General features: G+C 46.5%; 1 long non-coding RNA gene across 1 annotated transcript; it reads right to left on the bottom strand.

Moving 5' to 3' along the window:
* Nucleotides 1-2,316: 2,316 nt before the first annotated feature.
* Nucleotides 2,317-19,217, bottom strand: LOC132659284 (uncharacterized). The gene is made up of 3 exons (XR_009599516.1): nt 19,073-19,217; nt 9,521-9,622; nt 2,317-4,394 (listed from the first exon to the last, which is right to left on the bottom strand). It is a non-coding gene; the product is annotated as an uncharacterized LOC132659284 (long non-coding RNA).
* Between the last annotated feature and the right edge of the window lie 3,699 nt (nt 19,218-22,916).

The raw sequence follows: 22,916 nt of genomic DNA, 5'->3' as shown, positions 1-22,916 counted from the left end.
GAAAATATATGTTATTGTGAGAATGGGCCTTGCCTTTAAGGTCACATGAGTCTTAAAACCTGTGTGAGGACAGTGCCTTTCATAGAGGTAAAGAACTTTGTATTTTCCATTTATTCTGTAATTTTAGGTGCATTCAGAATTCTTCTGATACAGTTTAATGGACTTGACTTTCTGAAAAATTCATCAAGTCTAGATTTCCAAATGGATTGAAATAAAATTCATATACTGACTTCTCATATTTGAGCACTCTCTACCTCTAAACCTGCATCTGCTCTCTTCTTTCCCTGATCAGGTTTGCAAGAAGGTTCTGGGCCTATATAAGTGGTGGGGAGAATGACCAGTTCTCAGATTTCATGGATCTTAACTACTAGGTTCGTGTTTCTCACTTATTTCATGTTTCAGCATTGGCAAAGGGGAAGGATAAATTAGGAATTTTGGATTAACATATATATGCTACCGTATATGGAGAAGGCAATGGCAACCCACTCTAGTATTCTTGCCTGGAAAATCCCATGGATGGAGGAGCCTGGTGGGCTGCAGTCCATGGGGTCGCTAAGAGTCAGACACGACTGAGTGACTTCCGTTTCACTTTTCACTTTCATGCATTGGAGAAGGAAATGGCAACCCACTCCAGTGTTCTTGCCTGGAGAATCCCCGGGACGGGGGAGCCTGGTTGGCTGCCATCTCTGGGGTCGCACAGAGTCGGACACGACTGAAGCAACTTAGCAGCAGCAGCAGCTACTGAATATAAAATGTGTTTCCCAGGTGGCGCTAGTGGTAAGAACCTGCCTGCCAATGCAGGAGACATAAGAGACACAGGTTCGATCCCTGGGTGGGGAAGATGTCCTGGAGGAGGGCATGGCAACCCACTCTAGTATTCTTGCCTGGAGAATCCCATGGACAGAGGAGCCTGGATTGCTGCAGTCCATAGGGTCACAAAGACTCAGACACAATTGAAGCGACTTAGCATGCATGCATATATAAAACAGATAAGCAAGGACCTACTGAATAATACAGGGAACCATATTCAGTATCTTGTAATAACCTATAATGGAAAAGAATCTGCAAAAGGGTTTATATATGTATATGTTAATAACTGAATCATTTTGCTATACATCTGAAACATTGTAAAGTACCTATACTTCAATAAAAATAATTGACTTTTTAAAGACTACCTTCGCTTGTTTTTTAAAAAGGACTACTTTTGTTCATTTGTTTTTCTTCCTTCTTTCCTTTTGTTTAGGATTATGTTGCTGGCCTTTTTCTAGCTTCTTGAGTTAGTACTTGATTCAAATTCTTTTACTTGTATGCTTCTTAATCTGTGATTATAGTTTGTAAATTTCCCTCCAAGTGCCACTCCGGCTGTATATACTCAGCTCTGCTGTATGGCTCTCCCCTTTCTGTTCACTTCTAAATACACAGAATTTAGTTTCAAATTTCTCTCCTGCACAAATGCAATTCTCTGGGGGATAACTAAGCCAGAACTGCTGCTCCTGTGATCATTCTCCTCCTGCTTAAGCTGCAATCCAAACCATTACTCAAAGATGACGAAATCATGACCACAAAGAGCCTCCAGGAGGGAACCAGAGCTTGGCCGTCGTCTAGGGTGTCCTACTAGCTCTGAGACACACCAGGCAGAGCCCAGCAGTCTTTACAGCAGCTCTCAGCCCTCAATCTACAGCCAGACGGGCATCTGTCAGGCTGTCACGTGGGGCAAGCAGGTAGAGCAGGGCAAAGCCCCAGCAAGAGCCAGGCAGGTGGAACCGGAGGTGCTGAGAGCTGGGGGTGGGGCAGCTGTCCCCGCTTGCCCAGCGCTCCTCTCTGAGGGCTGCTGAGGGCTGAATGGGAACCACACCTTGTTTTCTGGTTCTGATAGCACTGCTGTCATCTCTGAGCTGTTCAGTATTGCCTAGGGCCACCGATCATTTCCAGAGCAGTGCCGCAAATCTGGTATTTATAAGTGTGCTGCAAACACACACAACGTGAGACTGACTTGGGAGTGAAACCATATTTTACGGGAAATGCAGTCTGACTCTTCTCACTTCCCCACTGCTCTTTGCATCCTAACACCTCCTAAACTCCACAATTTATGACCCTCTCTCCTTCATATCTCTCGTTTATCATTGCAGGCGGCCTGCAGTCTTTACTTTTGCTCTGGAAAGAGATCTTAGGCTATCATATGTCTTAATGCCCAGACTGCCCTGGAGGTCTGAGAGCCACCCAGAGCATTAACCTTTGAGCCCAGTTCCCTCACCCACCCACCCACCACCCCATCTGTCATGCAAGCCCCCACAGCCTATCAAACTTTACGGCCAGTTTTTCACTCTGCTTGGTATTTATTGGCCCACGCTGCTGAACAATTTTACACAGATGTACAATCAGATTAGAAGGCTTCATATCTATTTGCAATAAATTTGGCTTCTCTAAGTATTCTTTTGTGTTGCTCCATCAGGATTTCTCAAACCGCCTGGGTCTTTTTACGATTCAGCAGACAATCCAACGGGAGGCCCAGAGGCATAGGCCCTGCAACTGTATTTGCAAACACTGGTGCTGGAAACACTTAAGCCGACCTGGCCAAAGAAACTTGAGACTTCTTTTCTGCAACAGGTGGGATGACAACCATGGCTGTCAGGAAACTAGTTATGGGTAATTCATGGGCTGTATCTCGTGGCACCTGGACCTCTTAAGTGTGAGGACATCTGGCAGCTGCCAGAGCCACTTTCTTTCCAGGTCGCTGCAGTGCAGGCCGCAGCCTTGACTCCGTGAACAGCCAACTGCTGACGGTCCAAGCTCTTCTGAGTCTGCCTAGGAGGAAAGGGGCCACCATTACAAGCCAAAGGAACACAAAAAGGACATTGCATTTGCATAGCCATGTTCATAACAGCATGATTCACAATAGCCAAGAGGTGGAAGCAAACCAAATGTCCACCAATGAATGAATGAATGGGCAAACAAAATGTGATAGATACATACAGTGGAATACTATTCAGCCTTAAATAGGGAGGATATTCTGACACAGAATGAACCTTCAGGATGTTCTGTTAACTGATAAGCAGTCACAAAAGGAAAATACTATGTGATTCCGTTTACAAAAATTCCCAGAAAGAGTCAAATTCGCAGAAGCAGAAAGGGCTTCCCTGGTGGCTCAGATGGTAAAGAATCTGCCTGCAATGCAGGAGACCTAGGTTTAATCCCTAGGTTGGGAAGATGTCCTAGAGAAGGGAATGGTAACCTACTCCAGCTTTCTTACTTGGGAAATCCCATGGACAGAGGAGTCTGGCAGGCTACAGCCCATGGGGTCACAAAGAGTTGGACACAATTGAGTGACTAATACATATACACACAGAGAGAGAGAGAGAGAAAGAAAGTAGAATAGTGGGCTCCAGGGTCTGAGAGAAGGGGATAGTGGAGAGTTGGTATGTAATGAGGACAGTTTCAGTTTGGAAAGCTAAAAATCTTCTGTAAATCTGTTTCACAACAATGTGAATGTACTGAACACTGCTGAACCATGCACTTTAAAATGGTTCAGTTCAGTTCAGTTCAGCTCAGTCGCTCAGTCGTCTCTGACTCTTTGCGACCCCATGAACCGCAGCATGCCAGGCCTCCCTGTCCATCACCAACTCCCGGAGTGCACTCAAACTCACACCCATAGAGTTGGTGATGCCATCCAGCGATCTCATCCTCTGTCATTCCCTTTTCCTCCTGCCCCCAATCTCTCCCAGCATCAGAGTCTTTTCCAATGACTCAACTCTTTGCATGAGCTGGCCAAAGTACTGGAGTTTCAGCTTTAGCATCATTCCTTCCAAAGAACACCCAGGGCTGATCTCCTTTAGGATGGACTGGTTGGATCTCCTTGCAGTCCAAGGGACTCTCAGGAGTCTTCTCCAACACCACAGTTCAAGAGCATCAATTCTTCAGCGCTCAGCTTTCTTCACAGTCCAACTCTCACATCCATTAATGACCACAGGAAAAACCATAGCCTTGACTAGATGGACCTTTGTTGGCAAAATAATGTCTCTGCTTTTCAATATGCTATCTAGGTTGGTCATAACTTTTCTTCCAAGGAGTAAGGGTCTTTTAATTTCATGGCTGCAGTCACCATCTGCAGTGATTTGGGAGCCCCAAAAAATAAAGTCTGACACTGTTTCCACTGTTTCCCCATCTGTTTCCCATGAAGTAATGGGACCAGATGCCATGATCTTTGTTTTCTGAATGTTGAGCTTTAAGCCAACTTTTTCGCTCTCCTCTTTTACTTTCATCAAGAGGCTTTTAGTTCCTCTTCACTTTCTGCCATAAGGGTGGTGTCATCTGCATGTCTGAGGTTATTGATATTTGTCCCGGCATCTTGATTCCAGCTTGTGTCTCTTCCAGTCCAGCGTTTCTCATGATGTACTCTGCAGATAAGTTAAATATGGTTAAGATGGTAAAATTTATGTTATGTGTTTTTTAATACAATATTCACTGCATATATAAGACGTGCCTTCAACAGTGCTTGGGGTTCCCAGGATCTTATAATGACAGCTGTATATTCCAAGGACCTGAACTTGGTAAAAACAGGTCCAGACTGTGAAATTCAGCACTCCAAATGCACCTGAACTGCTGCACCAAAGCATCTGTCCCTAAACTTCCAGATGGCAGTGACCCCCAGAGGGCTGGCCAGGGAAGGTTGGGATGTGAACATCACCCCTGATGGGCTGTGGGGCTAAGACATTCAGCACAGGTCTCTGCAGCTACAACCCCAAATGACAGGGTTGGAACAATGAATCACCAGCTCCATCTCAACCCCATCTCTCATGGGGACAGGATGATGGAAATACTTGTAAAAAGCCAGAGGTTTCTGAAGTGGGGCACCAAAGGCCAGGGAAACAATACCATCTTCCAGGTCTAGATATTCTCCCTGGTTGCCCTGAGAGGTGGTGAGGTGCCCCCTGATTATCTCCTTTCCTCTAAGCAACCAGCTCCATTGGCTGGCAGGGGACTTCCGGGGAACCAGAGCCACAGTGGCTTCCTAGAAACCATGGGAAATAACAATGTTAGCAGGGCAGCCCTCATCACCAATGGCTGTTGTGTCTCTGGCTTTGTGAAGGTGATCAGATAAATCTGGGCAGCAGACCTAGAACAAGAGGCATGGTCAGTTTCCTCTTTATACTTTGCTTCTTGGGTGGGGTCCCCGAGAGATAGACCTGGGTTTGACTCTCAGCCCTGGTGCTTTGGTTATCTATTGCTGGGCAACAAATTACTGCAAAATGTAATGTCTTAAACAACCACCACATTTATTTTGCTCATAAATCTTCAACTTGGCCAGCACTCAGCAGGAATAGCTTGGGGTGGCCTAGATGCTGCCAACATCTGAAAGATCACTCGCTCGAACAGTGGGCACTGGATGTGGCTGGGACATCTGGAACTGTGGCCTTTTCTGAGGCAGCTGGACTGTAGCCTACCAGGTTTCTCTGCCCATGGGATTCTCCAGGGAAGAATACTGGAGTGGGTATTCCCGTGCCCTTCTCCAGGGGATCTTCCTGACCCAGGGATCAAACCTGCATCTCTTTTGCCTCCTGCATTGGCAAGTGGGTTCTTTACCACTAGCGCCATCAGGGAAGCCCCGGAACACAGGTGCCCTGAAATAAAGTCAAGAAGCAGCTGCATTGCATTTTCTGATCTAGCCTTAAAGCCACACACCATCCTTCCTGCCACTGAAGTCAGCCCACAGTCAATAGAAGGAGCTGGAATCCACCTCTGCATGGTAAGTGTGTCCCAGAATTTGCCACTGCTCTTTGGAGAATTATTCCTTGCTGTCTGCAGTCTAGTCTCTCTATGTCTTAGTTTACCTGTTGTGAGGATTATATAGTCAGTGTAGGCGAATCTCCTAGCACAATGCTTTTCTATCAGTGGATGTCTATCATCAAATGTGCATGTGTGTGTGCATGCTAAGTCACTTCAGTTGTGTCTATTTAGGACCCCATGGACTGTAGCCCTCCAGGATCCTCCATCTATGGGATTCTCCAGGCAAAAATATTGGAATGGGATGCCATGCCCTTTTCCAGGGGATTTTCTTGACCCAGGGATTGAACCTGTATCTCTTACGTCTCCTGCACTGGCAGGCGGTTCTTTACCATTGGCACCAACTGGGAAGCCCATTATCAAATGTACAATTCCAGAAAGGATTCATTAAAGAATATTATCGTTTTGCAAAATAGAGAGTTCTTAAATATACTAAGCTAATGAGGGGAAAGGATAAAACTAGAAAATCATCTCTCAGCCCAGGTTAAGAAGTTTCCTGGACTTCTCTGAAGGCAGACAAAGACTTTTATTGTTTCTGTCGAGAGGACTGTTGCCAAGTGGGATCCCAGAAAAGAGTCACAGGAGGATGGCTGTGTGCTGGAAAGAGAAGATCCTGACGCCAGAGCAGAGGGAGAGAGGGAGCCAGCTGGAAGATGTTGGGAAATGCAGATGGACCTAATGAAAGTGCTCAGGAATCAACGTTTTGCAACCTAGCATGTTTTGTTAATGATCTGCACACCAGACAATGGCCCCAGTGCCCAGGAGAACTGAGGGAGGGCCAGAGAGTGAGACACAGCCCCGGATTTGCAGACCAGGAATCTAGGACAGGAGCAGCATCTGGCCTGGGCACTTCAGCTGAGGTCCTGCCAGCTCTGTCAGCCCACTCTGGTCTCGCAATACCCATCCTTCCTTCTTATGGGCCAGTGGGACAACTTTTCTGAGGATCACCCAGAAACAGCATGCTTCCCACCTGTCTAGGGCTTCCCAGGTGCTGCAGTTATAAAGAATCCGCCTCCCAATGCAGGAAATGCAAGAGTTGTGGGTTTTGTCTCTTGGTAAGGAAGATTCCCTGGAATAGGAAATGGCAACCCACTCCAGTATTTTTGCTTGGAAAATTCCATGGACAGAGGAGCCTGGTGGGCTACCGTCCATGGAGTAGCAAAGTCAGGCATGACTGAGCATGCATGCCATGGTTGTCCCACTTACTAGGATCTGCAAAACTACAGCGAGGCCCTAGACTCAGGAAAACACTTAGACATGGTTCAGAACCATGTCCCAAACACACCAGATGGGGAATTTCTGCCCCATGCTCCAGGGGCCCACCTTTGCCTTGCCACCCCTGGGTGCCGAGGAGGACCTGGGAAGTCAGGATTGTCTGGTGGGAGCACCACCCAGTGACTCATCCCCCACGTCTCAGTGTCCCTTGAAGGCACCTCTGCTCTTGTCAGCCACCACCCAGCTGGCTGAAGGCCAGTCTTGAAGGGGAGTCAGCCACCTGCACGGACATGAAGCGAGCCGGGCCGGAGAGTGACCGAGTCCTTTCTGCTTGGCTCTGTGAAACATCTCACGTGTCCCCAGAAGCACTCCCCACAGTGCCTCCCTGGGCTGAGTCTCCTGTTCTTTGAGGTCTTGTGAATCCGGGTCTCCAGCCCATTTCTCAGCCTGTGAGTGTTCTCTCTGGGAGGAGCAATAATAAATGAATGTCTCCCTTTGGGGATGAGTTTAAACCATCTGATTGGCTAGTGGAGAAGAGTGAGTTTGCACAGAGGGTCTTTACCCTGTCCCATCCCAGACATTCTTCTTATTGTGATCTCACAACCTGCCCATCTAGAGGGAGCCCACATCCAGCCCCAAGACCTAGGCAGACTTCCAGGCCTGCCTCCATCAGTTGAGTTCAGTAGACATCATGGTGTGTGCTTTGTGAAGCTCTCTCCTGGCTCACTCTCAGATGCTTGTCTGTGAAACCAGCTGCCTTGCTGTGAGGATGCCCAGGACACACAGAGGGACATGGGAGGGATTCCCGGGCCACGACTACAGTGAAGTGCCTGGCTCGACCAATAGTGCTATCCTTGGGCATGCCATCTCGGAGTTAAAGCCCCCAGCTGCTACTAAAGGCCCAGGGAAATCTCCATTCCCCAAGGAAACAGGAGCCAAAGGAGAAGAGGTTTCCTGACCCAGAAACTCCAGGGAAAAGGGTGCAGAGGGGCCTCCTCACCGCCTGACCCCTGTGCTAGGCAGCTTGTGAAATGGCTCCCAGTGATTTCTACGTTCCAGGATTCCTACCCTCTCCCTCTGTGTGTGTGTGTGTGTGTGTGTGTGTGTGTGCATGTGAGTGTGCGTGTGTGAGTGTGCGTGTGTATATGTGCATCTGTGTGCATGTATGCCTGTGTATTGTGTGCAAGCATGTGGGGGGCAGGGTTTTGAGTGAGTGTTTACATGTAAGCACATGTGTGTATGTGCGTGTGTGCAAGCATGTATTGCGGGTTTTTTAACATGTATTTATTTATTTATTTGGCTATGTTGGGTCTTAATTGCGGCACATGGGATCTTTTGTTGTGACACACAGATTCTCTAGCCATGGCACACAGACTCAGTCCTCTCAGCTCAGGCTTAGTTACTCCACATGTGGGATCTTAGTTCCCCAACCAGGGATCGAATCTGTATCTGCTGCATTGCCAGGTGGATTCCTAACCACTGCACCGCCAGGGAAGCCCCTGTCTTGTGTGTTGAATATGTGTGGGTTCATGAACCTAGAGGAGGAAATGACGACCCACTCCAGCAGTAGTGCTTGGGAAACCCCATGGACAGAGGAGCCTGGCGGGCTATAGAGAGTGGGGTTGCAAAGAGCTGGCCACGACTGAAGTGACTAAGCACACACAGGTGTGGGCACGTGTGTGTGTGTGTGAGCATGCAAGTGTGTGGGGAGCTGAGTATGTCAGCGTATGTGTGTGCATGTGTATTTTTAAATGCGTGTGTGTGTTGTGTGAGTATATGTGTGTTTGCACATATGTGTTTATATGTATTATGTGTATTGCTGTGTGTGTTTGTGAGTGTGTGTATGTGCGCACGCTACTACTTCTGATGTGATCTACTTCTGATGAATGGAATATGACAAATATGACAGGACACCATTTCCAAGTTTAACCTTTGACTTCAGCCTTGCTCTCACCCTCTCTGGCCCTCCCAGTTTACTGCTTTGATGAAACAAGCTATCACAGACAAGGGACCCACATGGAAAGGAACTGAGGCCGCAGCCTGTGAAAAACCAGATCCTGCCAACAACCATGTGAATGAGCTTGGAGGAAGGTCCTTCCCCAGTTAAGCCTTGGGATGACCAGAGCCCCAGAAATACCTGTGTTGCTGCCTGTGAGACCTTGAAGCAAGGCCACAGGTAAGCTGTGCCTAGATTCCTGAGCAGTAGAAACTGAGGAAATAAATGCTTCTGTTTTAAGACACAAAGGTTAGGTTAATGCATTATACGGCAATAGATAATCAAGACAGATTTTAGTACCAGTATTGCGCTGCTACAACAAACACCTAAAAATGTAGAAGTGGGTTCAGAACTGGGCAGTGGGTAAAAGCTGGATGGATTTTGAGAAGAATGGTGAAGAAAGCCTAAACTGCCTTAAATAGACTGTTAGCACAGATGTAGGCTGTACTATAGCAAACACACTGTAGGGACACAGTAGAGAAAACTGAGGAAGAGGGGATCCTTATTACACAGCAACAGAAAGCTTACCTCCAGTTATGTAGAAGGTGGAGCTTGCACCAAATGAACGGCGTGGTCTAGCTCAGGAGATTTCCAAGCAAAATGTTGAATGTCTTTCCTAGTTTCTTCTTGCTTTATGAAAGGAAAGAGATAAATAGGGGGGAAAATTATTAAACAGAAAGGAACCAAGACTTGATGATTTTGAAAATTCTCACTTCTTCTAGTTGTAAAAGACGCTACAGTTAAGAAAAGCTTTCTAAGGAACCTTCAAAAATGATCCAGAAATAAAGCCAATAGTGAGACTGTACAATCTTTTTAAGATTTCAGAATGATCAAAGCATCAAGGTACTATTGAGATACACAGAGGACCCTTTCAAGAGACTAAATGTGTACCAGACATTTCCTCTCAGCTGAACAACAGTGCCTCTGGAAAATTAAAGGAATTCTCCCTCATCTGTTTCAGCAGAAGCCCAAGGGAGAGAAGGGCTTATCTCAAAGAGGTTTGTGGTGGTGGCAATTGCCTAATGGAGATTGTCCCAGTGAGATTCACAGAAGACCCAAAAAGTGTTTGAGAAAAGCAAATACACTTTCAGCTTAAACTGAAAGAGGCAGAGACAGAACACAATAAAAAGAGGCTTTGGGGGCCCCCCTCCCCAATTATGCTGGTACAAAGTGGGCAGAGAGATGCTCAGAGGCAAACACCTTTAATCTTTGATGAAACAATAAATGACTAACAAGATGGAACCAAGAGCCACAGAAGTGCTGCCAAAGGCATAGAAAATTCCCCCCAGGCCTTGAGACCCAATCAAGGAACTTCTAACATTTGCCCAAGTGGATTTCAGAATGGCTATAGACCAGTGCAATTCATGGGGTCGCAAAGAGTCGAACACGACTGAGCGACTGAACTGAACTGAACTGAGTGCTGCCCCCCGCTTTTGGAACAGAAGTGTCTACATCTTTTACTCAAGACTGTCCTTCCAATACGTGCAGTGTGTGTTGGGACAGATGACTTGTCTATTTAGTTTGTGGCTCTTCTAATCCAGAAGAGCTAGACTTAAACAACCACGCCTAAGGAACCTCACACAGCCTGAACCTTACTCAGATGATGAGATTCTTGACTTTGAGCTATGTGATGAGATTTTTAAGGACCTTGGAGGAGGAACTTGAATCATTGTGGGCCAGCGGGCAGGCCAGTGTAGGCAGCTTCTGAAATCGTTCTTGGTGGTCACCATATCCTGTTATTCACACTCTTGAATAATCGTCTCCCAATGCATGGGGACTGGACCTGATGAGCTGCTTCTGATGAACAGAATACAGGATACCACTTCCAAAACTGGGCCACAAAATCTTTGACTTCCATCTTGCTTGAACTCCCTTCCCTCAGTTTGCTCCATTTAATGAAGCAAATGCTCTGTTGTGTTGGAGATATCTGCATAGCAGGAAACCAAGCCTCTAACTGACAGATCAAAATGTATTGACTCCTACCTGTGAAGACCAACATTCTCCTTGCTTCAAGCCTTACAATGACTACAGTTCTGCCAACATCTTAAGCGTCTCTGAAGCGGGGGTTCAGCTACGTCTGCCCCACCACCATTTGTTCCAGATCCTTGACCTACAGAAATCACACAGTAGTAAATGTCACTGCTACAAGCCACTGCACTTGGGGTAATTAGTTAAGCAGTAATTGGTGATTATGATATCTTCCTTGTAAGGGAACAGGGAATTATTGGATGTGAGGAAAGACCATGGACCATTGTCATCTGTGACCCTCAGGAATCAACATCTCTAGGAAGGCTTTTTTTTTTTTTTTCATTACTGAAATAAATTCAGTATATAACATTGCATAAATTTAAAATGCACAGCACGTTAATCTGATGCATTTATTTATTGAAATGTGATTGCTATAGCAATAACTAACATCTCTACCACATTACATAATTATCCTTTCTTTTTAGTGGTTGGAATCACTGAGTTTCAGCCTCTTAGCAAGTTTGATGATTATAGTACAAAACCATTATCTATACTCACTATAATGTTCATTAGCTTTCCAGAGCTTATTAACTTCTCTTTGTAAGTTTGTACCCTTATACAGGAGGAAAAGGGGATGACAGAGGATGAGATGGCTGGATGGCATCACTGACTTGATGGACGTGAGTCTGAGTGAACTCCAGGAGATAGTGATGTACAGGGAAGCCTGGCGTGCTACGATTCATGGGGTCGCAAAGAGTCAGACACGACTGAGCGAATGAACTGAACTGAACTGAACTGAACCCTTAAACAGAATCTGTCCTGCTACCCTCACCCCTGTCCCCAGGCAGCCACCCTTTTACTCTCTCTTTTTATGAGTTTGGCTTTGTTAGATTCCACATATAAGTGATATCATACAGTATTGTCTTTGTCTGACGTATCTCTCCTAACATTCTAGAGTTCCATCTGTGTTGCTGCAAATGGAAAGATGTCCTTCTTTCTCGTGGCTGAATAATATTCCTTTGTGTGTATATAACACGTCTTCTTCACCCACTCACCCACTGATGGGCACTGAGGTTGTTTCCACATCTTGGCTATTGTGAAAAATGCTGTAATCAACATGGGCGTGCGTGTATCTATTCAATATCTTGTTGTCATTTGTTTTGGGTATATACCGTGAGTGGAATTGCTGGATCATATGAAAGGTCTATTTTCAGTCTTTGAGGAACCTCCATATTGTTTTAAGAAGGCTTATTTAAAATGAAGATCAAGGGGCAACACAGATCTAATTAGCCAGAATTTCCAGAATGGGGCCCAGGTGATTTTCATGAGTATTTATACTTGAGAATAAAGCTATGGGTAACGACTTCTGATTCCTCCCTAGCTTTCTAAGGAGGTCCACTAATGTGACACCTCTAATCCATGCCTGTATCCTTCAGGTCCCCCAAACTGCCACCATCACTGCATATCTGGGGGCCCCATGCATGAGTTCACTGGCAGCAATGGGTCATCTACCCACTGATACTGGTACCTTGACCAGGCTGAACCTGTGGCTCCAACTCCCCATAAGGACAGTAGAGGTCCATACTGGTGCAGGGAGTGGGGGAAAGAGGGGATAGGAGGGAGGAGGGGATGAGGGAGGATGCAGTGGGAGAGGTGTTCACCTTGGAGAGACAAGAGGCAGAGAATTCTCTCCTTCCTCTGCCCTAAATGACCACAGACCATTCTGAAAGCCCCTGCTGTCAGTCCTCAAGAGGGAGCAGGCGGTGGTGCTAGTGATGAAGCTGTGGCTGGTGAGGCCGGTACCCCAGCATTTACTCTCCATCCCAGCTATCTTCAGTCACTTCCCTCCTTTATCCTGCTTTCCAGTTTGCAATCCCAGCAAAGCACTATCACAGTTTGGGCCTCAGGCTGTTTTCCAGATTAAGCGTGTGTGTGTGTGTGTGTGTGTGTGTGTGTGTGTGTGTGTGTGTGTGTGTTAGCTGCTCAGTCGTGTCTGACTCTTTGCAACCCCGTGGACTATAGCCCACCAGGCTCCTTTATCTATGGGCTTTTCCAGGCAAGAATACTGGAGCAGTTTGCCATTTCCTTCTCTGGGGATCTTTACAATCCAGGGATCAAACCCGGGGCTCCTGTGCAATAGGCACATTCTTTACTGTCTGAACCACCAGCATGCTAAAAAGGGCCAGTTGATGTCTGGGAGCTAGACCGGGGTACCAACCTTTATCTGAGCGAGGGAGAAAGGCTGCTGAAGGGTCTCCACCCACTCCAGGCCTCCAGAAAAGACCCCAGCAGGAGGCAAGGCCCTTTGTTCCCTAAATGTGGTTGAAGCAAACATCTAAGGGGATGGTTGGTCCTCAAGCAACAGGCAAACATGGATGGCTATATACTGGGGACACACAGAAGAGGAGTCATGGTCACAAGCAGCAGAGAAGTGGGGCACACCCAGGGAGCCCTCACAGTTCCCCAAAGGTCAGTCTGTCTGCCCTTCTTGTAGTGTGGACTTCCAGAGACGGCACCGCAGAACCTCTGTTACATGTAAGGTCATGCAGACGGCTCTGATGGATTGAGAAGGTCCAAGGCTCTGTGACGTTGCTGTCTGAACAGTACAGACTTCCTTAAAAGAATAACAGGGACATTCAATGGCATTAACCCAGCCTATGTGCAAGCATTTTTTAATGTAGTATAGATACAAATGTATGTATGCGTGTGTGTAAGTTCATAAATATGCATAAACGTGGTTTCTGATTTGTGGCAGGGAGCTGGGCTTGCAGATTCCCAAGCGTGCCAGTCCTAGAGGGCAGGCCAGCTAGAAGACAGAAGCCCGCAGTCAATTCCACCTGTCTGCAAAGGCAGAAGGGTATGAGCACACAACGTGGACCTCAAGGGGAGCCCAACAGTCTGTTTTAGGAAGCCATCCAGGGGACACTGAGGCAGGCGCCTTGTTGCGAAGGTTTTCCTTAGGAAAAAGGAAGGAGTCTGATATCCCTGGTGACCCCAGAGAGCAAATTTCCTTGCTGGCCCATGCCACTGCCTCTGCCCTGTGCCACAAGAGGGGAAGAAAGCTGTACTAGTCTAGCGGGGGTTCCTTTTGCTAGAGCAACTCAGCCTGTATCCTGATACATGTGGTGAGGGCGTTTTTATGAGCAGGGTGGGTGGAGGAAAGAGAAGGGACAGAGAAGAGAGGGGAACAATTCTTAATGTTTCGTTAGTGATTTATTTGGCTGTGTTGGGTCGTAGTTGCAACACGTGGCATCATCAGAGCAGCGTTCACTATCTTTCGCTGCAGGGCGTGGACACGCTAGTTGTGGTGCACAGGCTTTAGAGCTTGCAGGCTCAAGACTTGCGGAGAGTAGGCTTAGTTTCCCTGCATCGTGTAGGGTCTCAGTTCCCCAAACAAGGAATCAAACCCCCGACCCCTGCACTGAAAGGCAAATTCTTAACCACTAGACCACCAGGAACGTCCTAAGAGGAAAACCTTCAAACAACCTCTGGGATATATTGAGTTGTGTTTCCCCAAAATGATCTGTTCAAATTCTAACTCCCAGGACCTGTGAACTGATCTTTGAAAATAGGGTCTTTGCTATTAATCACGTTAAGATGAGGTCATTAGGGTGGGCTCTAGTCCAATATGACTGGGTCCTCATGCTAAAAGGGGACATTTGGACCCAGCAACACACCCCCACACAAGGAGATGCCGTGTGAATGTGAAGGAAGAGATTAAGATGATATGTCTACAAGCCAAGGATCAGCAAGTTCCTGGAACTGGAACAGAGTCTCCCTCACAGCCTACAAGGAACCAGCCACTGGCACCTTGACCCAGACTTCCAGCCTCCAGAAATGAGACAGTAAGTTTCTGCCATTTAAGCTGCCCTGAGTGAAAAAGCTGACACACCCACCAAGCAAAGAAATGCTTCAAGAAGCAGTGCTAAGCCCTCACATTTGTGCAGACGCCCCAGGTCCCCAGAGCACAGGCGGGAGGCATTGCCTCACACTGTCCCACCCTGCCTCCCTCTCGCTCTGCCACTGTCTCCACAGGAAAGAGTGTGGGGAAATAACATGTCTACACTGGGGACAACCCACTTCCAAAAGTCTCCTGTCCAACACTTTTCCCCTTGATTTGTCACCCCTGGAGCATTTTATAGGAAATATAATCCACATGGCATTGAGTCACTGGGCCTGAGCACAGCACTGAGTTGTTTGCAAGAAATATTTCATGTCTGTCATGGGCCTCTTTTTTTTTCAGAAAAAAAGGAAGTCATTTCAGCCAAGAATAAACAAACTTGGCACCACACAGTTTAGCTCTATACAAATCCCTTGAGAGCCTGATGCCTTCGTGGCCCTGGGCCAGGCTTCATTTCCAGACTCTTTCGTGTTGGGAGGAGATGAGACTGCCTTGGACCACCTACCCACAGGACCCCCCAGCCACCCTCTGGGCCCTGCTCACTTCCTTCTTCCCAGCCTTGCTGCTTTGGTGTACACAGCCTGGAGCAGTAGCTTAGGACATGCAACCTGGGCACACACATTTAATTATAGGGCCCATTCACACACCCATACATGGTGATGGGGACCCCTGATACAATCATACAGGGTGATGAGGGCCACTGATGCAATCATACAGGGTAATGGGGGCCCATGACCCAACTATACAGGGTGATGGGGCTCATCTTACAATCATACAGGGTGATGGGGGCCCATGACACAATCACACAGGGTTATGGGGGCCAATCACAAAATATGGTGAAGAACACGAGCTGTAGATAATAAGGCTGCCACTTAGCCTCTTTAAACCTGAGTCCGCATTTGTGAAGTGGGACTGTTGCACCCCACACAGTTGTAAAAATTCAGCAGATCCATGTGTGTGTGGGAGTCTTGCCACAATGCCTGGCATGGAGCAATAACAGACAAGAAACATTACTGCCATGAGAACACAAGGAAATTCACCCCTGAGAACACAGAGGTGTCGCTTTTAAGTGTTTTTCAGTCCCCAGCACCTAGGGCTGTTTCTGGCAAATCATGGAAATGTTACATCATATCTTTTTAATTAAATAACAAAGAATGAATGGATGAGAGCAAAGGAGTGCTGGCCCTTAACTATTTGGCCCCTGTTTAGCAGAAATCCCAGTTAATTATGCCTGTACTTCCTCTTTTAAAATGTTATTCCTTTGACATTAATCAGAGTTTTATCTTCCTTTCAAAATGCAACAGGGAGTTGTTTGTTTGTTTGTTTTTTTCATTTTAGCATGAATGTCCAGGTGTGGGAACCCTGCTTTCCAGGAGCCTCCAACCCACTGGGATGGGCAAGAAAAGAAAGAAATGAAAACAGTGATCGGCACAGTGACAGGTTGTATTTTCCAAAGATGGCTAAACAACAGCTCACAACCCACCACCACTCTTAGGCAGTGGGGCCTGGCAGTCCCCAGCCAGGGTTCTAATCCTCTGCAATGGCACCCGGCCTGGCCTCAGTGACTTGCTCATCCAGTAGAAGTGAGGTCAGAAGAGGGCTTCCAGCTGCCCCAGGCTCATGGGATGCTGGCTCTTGGGACTTGGCCGCCAGGCTGTGAGAAGCCAAAGTCACAGAGAGAGATCACATGTGGGTGGGAGCTAACAGCTGACCACCAACCCCTTCCCCCGGCTTGTGGACTAAGGCATCATCCCCTTCATGGAGCCCTCAGGTGACCAGAGGCCTGGGCACCATCTGATTACAACCACATCAGAAACTCTAGCAAGGGCAGCTGGGCCACAGCACCCTGGCACAGAGTAACTTTGCCATTTTAAACCATTAAATTTTGCAGTACATGTTTAGGCAGCAATAATGAAAAGTGGAAGTGTTAGTTGCTCAGCCGTGTCCGACTCTTTGTGATTCCATGGACTGTAGCCACCAGGCTCCTCTGTCCATGAGATTCTCCAGGCAAGAATACTGGAGTGAGTAATCATTCCCTTCTCCAGAGGATCTTCCCAATACAGGGACTGAACTTGGGTCTCCTGCAGATTCTTTACCGTCTGAGCCACCAGGAAAGCTCAAGCAGCAATAGACAAGCAGAACAGTGGGGAAGGCAACCAACAGGAGAAAGAAACAATGAGGGGGAACAGGACTCAGGCCTGATGGGAGGAAAAGGGTCCCTGAAAAGGCAATATGCAAGCTCGGATGAGGGTGATAGGAAGCTAGGCTCACAGAGCAGGGGAAGAACGCGAGAATAGATGATGAGCTCAGCCAAGTCCTCCCAGTGTAGAAAGTAAACAGAACAGAGGGCCAAGGATGAGGGATTACTAGGAAGGCATATAGAAGCGATGTATGGGGCAGGAAGTGACGTGGCCCTGGCTCTTCCAGAGCTGGGCTGTCTGGTACAGAAAGGATCTGCAAGGAGGTGGGGAAGGAAGATGGACACATGGAGGGGAGTGTGGGGGAATATCCAGGCCTCTTCCTCCGGCTGACACCTATTCCTCCAGCTGTCTCCTCCTGAGCCCGCATCTCCCAGGGGCAGGCTCTGTGTCGGGGCACTGTGCACCAGCCTCTCACAGAAGCCAGCAGGCTGGATGACTTCAACCCTGGGTGACCTTCGCCAGTCCTCAACAAACGCTTCCTGGGAGGGAAGACAGAAACTGTGCTCCTCAGTGACGCCCCAGGGTATAGTTTCAACTCCTCTAAGAGAAATGGTGAAGCTCTTCCACGGGTAATGAGAAGCACAGATATTGCAGGAACATGCAGCTAGAGTCCTTGCTGCAGATCTTCGGAAGAGATCCTGGCTGACTCTAGAACCTTGTAACTTTTGGAGGTTTGATCATTTTCACTCAAGAGGAGCTTATCTCCTTTGATAAAATGCTCAGAGCCTTTCTTCCTAGAATAATGGCTTTCAGACTTCTCTCTGACCCTGGAGAGAGGTGCAACCAACCTGGCAGCCCCATGCACGTGGAGAGAAGAGCCCCACCGAGGTACAGAGGTCTCACGTAGCAGACTTCCTCTACCCTGCTCTTCACATGTGAAAAAGCAAAAATATAAACTCTGGTCACACCCATTCATGTCTCTCAAGCCACAGTTTAGAAACCTTGGTCCAGAAGCCCTCCAAGGATACAGATTAAGAAAGGAGACCTTTCTGCTATCGGGATGATAGCCTGGACTTTATTCCAGATACAAAGCCCTGGCCTGTTCGTTACTGTCTGGGGGAATGAGGATTCCCTTCATTTGGTCTGGAGCAGAATAAGAAATTGGAGATGTTTTTCCTCCAGTGCACAAGCCAGCACCATCCAAAAGAAGAGGGGGACCCTAAGCACATGGCCAGAGCCACCTCACAGGCTTCTCCCCACTTAGATCTCAGGCCACTGTCATTCCCCGCAAACAAGCCATGTCAATTCCAGTTCTGCCTTTCATGATTCAACCCTTCCCTGGAGAACTTTGACATGCGAAAGTGAGCATCACACCCCACGCATTTCACTTAGAAGCTACAGGGGAGTGCCAAGGACTCATTTCCAATGTGGAAACGAAAGCTAAATTTTTCCACAAAAACTAACTGCATCCTCAATTTATAGCCAGTGCTTTCCCACAAAAATCTTCCCTGGGGACAATTCAGCAAATGCACGTCAGCTGAATGCTTGCCAGATCTTCTTCTGCAACATTTAATGCTCTATTGCTCCCAAGATTTCCTTAAAAAATAGTCAAAAAAGCAGTGGACATTCTTGTCATCAAAACATAGACAAGAATTATTTTTTAATTTCAAAAACTATGTTTTGTTTCTCTGAAAATTCCATTTCATTTGGCAAAGAAGGGAAACTGTTTTTAGCCGCAGAATACACACATGTATGTCAAATTTCTCAAATACTTTTCTCCTAATTGTTTGGTTTACAGCTTTTCTTTTCTAAAACTGACCTACTTTCACAATTATTAGCATAAAAGTTTCAATTCACTAAAGGCTTATAGACTTTCATTTCACTAAGTTTACTGTGGACATAAAAAAAAAAAAAAATGAACCCAGAGAATTAAGACATTTGAGATTACCAGAAATCTACTAGAGAGTATATACACTGGGCCCAACTCCTCTGCCCCAGCCGGGGCAAAATGAAGTCATTGAACGAATCTGCTGTTTCCCACAGCAAGTCCTCTGAAGCGTTGGCACTTACATGGAGAAGATGCAGACAGCACAGGTGGAGAACTCAGGGAGGTCAGGAGACTGGCAGGTGTGGGTGGCCCAAGAGATGCAGAAGCAGCGCTGAGATTCTCACCTCGACCACAGTGGGGCCATTCTCCTTTCAAACGCAGCAACTCCCACACAGAGGGGAGTGAAAGGTTATGTAAACTGCAAAGTCCATTGTGTAATGAGGGGAACCAGCCTGTACAGATGTGAGATTTGGACTATAAAGAATGCTGAACACTGATCCTTTCGAACTGTGGTGTTGGAGTCCCTTGGACAGCAAGGAGATCAAATACCAGTCAATCCTACAAGAAATCAACTGGGAATATTCACTGGAAGGACTGAAGCTGAAACTGAAGCTCCAATACTTTGGCCACATGATGTGAAGAACAGACTCATTGGAAAAGCCTCTGGTGCTGGGAAAGATTGAGGGTAGGAGGAAAAGAGGGCCAACAGAGGATGAGATTGTTGGATGGCATCACCAACTCAATGGACATGAGTTTGAACAAACTCTGGGAGATGGTGAAGGACAGGGGAGACAGGGGTCACAAAGAGTCGGACATGATTTAGCAGTTGAACAACAGCAGCAGCAGCCTGTCCCTCTCAAGAACAAAGTTGCCACATTCAACCCCCATTCATGGTATGAGTTAGAAATTGTCATAACCTGCCCTGGAAGCAAGTTCTCATCAATGCTTTTGATTTTAAAGACTCATCAGAAAAAGCCTTGCCTGCAACCTACTGCTGACAGAAGGTCCTGCCCTGTGAGCCTGATAAGATCCACACCCCCTGCCTCTGTCCTCCTCATGATGTCCCCATGAAGTCAGCCATGGCCCCACTGCCTCTTCTCACCCTCTCCGATTCTGTCCTCAACCCCAAAGGGCAGAGCCCTGGAAGGCTCCTCTCTGTGTTTGCTCATTTGGTGACTGCTTATATGGAAACCCACTCCTGTATTCTTGCCTAGAGAATCCCTTGGACAGAAGAGCCTGATGGGCTGCTGTCCATGGGGTCGCACAGAGTCGGACATGACTGAAGCAACTTAGCATGCATGCATGCATTGGAGAAGGAAATGGCCACCCACTCCAGTATTCTTGCCTGGAGAATCCCAGGGATGGAGGAGCCTGGTGGGCTGCCATCTATGGGGTTGCACAGAGTCGAGCACGACTGAAGCGACTTAGCAGCAGCAGCAGCAGCAGCATACTGCCCAAGGCACCAGCAAAAGAGGGAGCCTGGTGGGAACTACAGGGTCATCCATCCTGAGCCCAGAAACAGAGCTGAACCATATGACCTGGGATCCACTAACAAGAGATAGTCTCCAGAAAATAAATCAAAAAGGTGAGATGAATAGTGAAAATGGAAAAGTATCTTAATGCACAGCAGAAGAATGGTTGGGTTAATTACAGTACATCAATTTAATGACATAATAAAAATTGTAGTTGCGGTAGTGATGTTAGTCCCTCATCATGTCTGACTCTTTGTGACCCCATGGACTGTAGCCTGTGAGACTCTTCTGTCCGTGGAATTCTCCAGGCAAGAATACTGGAGTGGGTTGCCATTCCCTTCTCTGGGGGATCTTCCTGACCCACTGATCTAACCTGTGTCTCTTGCATTGCAGGAAGGTTCTTTACCGTCTAATCCACCTGGGAAGCCCTATAACAATTATAAGATATCACAATTCAAAATAAGCAGGAAGACCACAAACTTGGAATAGTGTGTAGTGCGTTGCAAGTAGAAAATAATACAAACTGATACTGTTCTATGATTATAAATTTTATTTTAATTTTCTTTATAGTTCAACAAGTGATTGATACATGGTAGATCAAAATGCAAGACTTATAAGGATAGGTGGAATATGCAGAAAGCTTCCCCTGTTGCTTTGGCAACTGTTTGTGCCCAAACACCAGGAGCATCCTGCCTGGTTTGTGTGGTATGTACCAATTCACGATGAGAATGAACCACAGAAGAGATACCAAGTCACCAAATGTGGGACATTTCACTTGTTTCCAATGTTTTGCTTTACATACATTGATATCATTTTATATGAGCTGCTCTGTAGAAACTAGAGAGAGAGCTGCATTCGTTATTTTGATAGAGAATACCAATTGCATTTCTCAGATGTAGCACCAGTTTAAACTCCCACCAGCAATATATGAGAATGCCCTATTTCCCCACACCAATGTTATCCCATCTTTATCTCTGAAACTTCAGCATAGTTTAATGTTTAAATACTACCCTGTCACTGAACTTTGTATTTAGGCATAACATACGTGCTGAAGGCTGAACAAAGGGAATGCATGGAGTCTAAGAGACTTCCTTCTTTCCAGGTATTACCCCCACCCCACCCAGCCCAAGTTGACCCAGTCTTGGGTCATAGGGCAGGCATATGCTCAGATTGTAGGTACTGCCAAACAGCTCTCCCACCTGGTAGTACCAGTGCATGCTCCCACCAGCAGGGTATGGAGTTCAGTTGCTCTCCACTCTTGCCAGTACTTCACAATATTAATTTTGTGGCTGTGTGTGGTCACATTACCTTGCGGTTTTTAATGCATTGCCCTGATGATTAATAAAGCTAAGCAGTTTTCATGTGCTTATCAACATTTGGGTTTCCTATTTGCAAACGTGCCTTTTTTTTTCTTACTTTTTAAATCTTTTCCTAGGAGCTTTTTATGTATTTTGGATACAAGTTTTTTGTTAGAGCAATGTATTGCAGATACCTTCACCCATTCTGTGGACTTTCTTTTCACTGTATAGTCCACAGACTTCTCCAGGCCAGAATATTGGAGTGGGTAGCCTTCTCCAGGGGATCTCCCCAACCCAGGGACTAAATCCAGGTCTTCTGCACTACAGGCAGATTCTTTACCAGCTGAGCTACCAGGGAATCCCAAAAATACTGGAGTGGGTTGCCATTTCCTTTTCCAGGGGATCTTCCCAACCCAGAGATTAAACCCATGTCTCCTGCATTTTCAGGGAGATTCTTTACCACTGAATCACCAGGGAAGTCTTTTCACTATTGTAATGTTATCTCTGGAGGAACAGAAATGCTTCATTAAGCCCCTTCTGTGCAACTTTTGTGTCCTGTTTAAGAAAATGTTTGCCTACCAAAGGTGATGAAAATGTTCTCCTATTTTTGTTTGAAGATTTATTTTTTTACGCCTTTCACATTTAGAATTGCAATTCATTGTTGAGTACAAAGCCAGTAAAGTCAAGATAAATTTATATATGTATATATTTTTGAATATACATCACTGATAGAGGAAAACCTGTTTTCCTTTGTACTGCGGTGTCCTTTATGCATAAATCAAGCCACCATCCATGTCTGTCTGTAGACTCTCTTGCTCTGTTTTGCGGTCTGCCTGTCGCTGTGTCGACAGCATAGGGTCTTAACCCTCCAGCTTTCTCACAGATCTGTCTCCACGGTGAGGTGAGGGTCACAGGGTTGCTCTTCTTCTTCAAGATCATTTTGGCCTGTCGCTGGGCCCTGTGAATTTCCTACATTTTAGAATCACTTTATCAACTTCCATACATGAAAAAAGGAAAAGTGCTTTTTAAAAAAATTTCAGTATAGAGACTTCCCTGGTGGTCCAGTGGTTCCTTTGATGGCTTGAAAATCCTATTTATTTACTTTATCAAGATATAATTTACATACCATACCAGATACCCTTCTATTAAAGTGAAAAATTTCGTGGTTTTAGCATGTTCACAGAGTTGTGCAACCATCACCACTATCTAATTCCAGACCATTTTTATCCCTCCAGAAAGAAACCCTAACCCATTAGTAGTCACTTTCCCTTGTCTCTGGAGAAGGAAATGTAACCCACTCCAGTATTCTTGCCTGG

This window comes from Ovis aries, chromosome 2, assembly GCF_016772045.2.
Source record: "Ovis aries strain OAR_USU_Benz2616 breed Rambouillet chromosome 2, ARS-UI_Ramb_v3.0, whole genome shotgun sequence".
NCBI lineage: Eukaryota > Metazoa > Chordata > Mammalia > Artiodactyla > Bovidae > Ovis > Ovis aries.
This window is presented reverse-complemented; position numbering and strand designations above follow the sequence as displayed.